The sequence below is a fragment of the Camelina sativa genome, chromosome 5 (genome assembly GCF_030686135.1).
Source record: "Camelina sativa cultivar CO46 ecotype springtype chromosome 5, ASM3068613v1".
Classification (NCBI taxonomy): domain Eukaryota; kingdom Viridiplantae; phylum Streptophyta; class Magnoliopsida; order Brassicales; family Brassicaceae; genus Camelina; species Camelina sativa.
Genome location: NC_141884.1, coordinates 15,536,716 through 15,538,633, shown reverse-complemented (window position 1 = coordinate 15,538,633; position 1,918 = coordinate 15,536,716). Strand labels below are relative to the sequence as shown.

The window sequence follows — 1,918 nt, the reverse complement described above, 5'->3', positions numbered from 1 at the left end:
TTCTTTGTATCTTCTTCTCTCTGACTCGCATTTTTTGAGTTCCTCACTTCTTGGTTCTACATTCATGTCTGTACCCAAATCTATCTGGTAAATAAAAATCATCACTTTCTTCTATTTCAACAATTCCCCAGTTTCAATTCCATCCCCAATTCTCATATCATTACAATCCCTAGACCTCTCTCTCTTTCTCTTTCTCTGAGTTTCAATTTTACTGTTAATTTTGATGGACCTGGTTCGTTTGGGAGAATTAGGTTCACAGAGAAGAAAGAAATGGCTAATTCTAGTCGCTGTGTTCGGTGTTTCGGGTTATGGAGTTTACAGGGTTTACAATTCTCAATACATCGCGAGGAAGACGAAGCGGCTTACGAAACTCTTCTCAGGCATTGTTTCGTTCGCCGAACTCGTAATCGATTCGGCTGAGACGATAAGTATCGTGTCTCGAGATTTGAAAGAGTTTCTAAATTCTGATTCTGACGAAATCCCCAATAGCTTGAAACAATTAGCTAAGATTACGAAATCGAAAGAGTTCACTGATTCGTTAGCTAGGGTTTCTGAAGCTGTAGCGATTGGGGTTTTCCGTGGGTATAACTCGGATCAGGATTCGAAAAATGTAGAAAAGGAAACGAATTCGAGTTTTGTTGATAGAGTTTTCTCAGAGGAAGGAGCTGGTTTTGTTTCTGTTGTTGTTGGTAGCTTTGCTAAGAATCTTGTTCTTGGGTTTTACTCTAATGAGACTGAGAGTGATACTGATTCTTCAAAACCTAGATGGATGAGTTTGCTTAGTGATGATAAGTGTAGAGAGCTTTTAGCAGATTGTATTGAGAGGTTCACTAGCTCAGCTGTATCAGTATATATCGAGAAGACGGTTGGGATTAACACTTATGATCAGATCTTCTCTGGTTTGACGAATCCGAAACATCGAGATAGTGCTAGAGATGTTCTTGTTTCGGTTTGTAACGGAGCTCTTGAGACTTTCATGAGAACATCTCACGATGTCTTCACGTCTTCAAGGGAGAAGAACGATTCCTTCGTGAGGAAGTCGAGTAATCGAGAATATTCGGGTAACGGATGGGCTGAGGCGCTTACGACTACGTTAGCAGTGCCGAGTAATAGGAAGTTTATGTTTGATGTTACGGGAAGAGTGACGCTAGAGACGATGAGATCAGTTCTTGAATTTGTAATCTTGAAAATGTCACAAAGCTTTAAGAGGAGTTTGGATGTGATTCATGAAGAAGTTACGGAGAGAGGACGTCAAGTAGTTGGATATGTTGGTGCCAAATCTTCAGTGATAATCACTGTTTGTCTTGCGGTTTACTTTCACATCTTTAACAGCATCATTCGAGGCTCTCCGGTTTGCTTCAGCCAGCGTTTCTAGTTATCTGATCAACCTTTTAGCTCGCTAGAGTTAGGGACATTAGATCTATTGGCTTATAATTGGAGCTGAATAACGTAGAGTTTTTTTGCAGTGTAATGTGCCCACATATTGATTCGTATTTATATACAGAGGATTCTTGAGATACAAATTAGCCAAGTTATGTTAGAAATCACCATTTGTTTCTGCAGATTAGTCCACCAATGTCAATCAAATTTCTCATGAAATTAGTACCAATCAATGAATTAAATCCAATGTTTCTCCACCATATGAGAGGAGAACCAATATAACCAATCTAATTGTTTTATTTGAGGTAGTTGACTTAGACGATTGAGTTTCGAAAAATTTGTACTAATGGGTTCTCTTTGTTCATGTTTTTCTTCTGTCTTAGCTTTACAATGGTAAGAAAATAAAAATATGCTTTTATTTGGGTGGAATTCGTAGGTTTTTCTGTTAATTATGATTGTAAGTAACAAAAATAATATGTAGCAGTATCAATGTATCATGATCAATTGTAGACTTAAAAAATGTTTTGATTCTTTGGAT

The 1,918-nt window shown here is 37.8% G+C and overlaps 1 pseudogene across 1 annotated transcript; it reads left to right on the top strand.

The window, feature by feature from the left end:
- LOC104787213 (protein PHLOEM PROTEIN 2-LIKE A10 pseudogene) lies at positions 1 to 1,523 on the top strand (annotated as a pseudogene). The gene has a single exon (XR_015557038.1). The product of XR_015557038.1 is annotated as a protein PHLOEM PROTEIN 2-LIKE A10 pseudogene (transcript).
- The last annotated feature ends 395 nt before the right edge of the window (positions 1,524 to 1,918 follow it).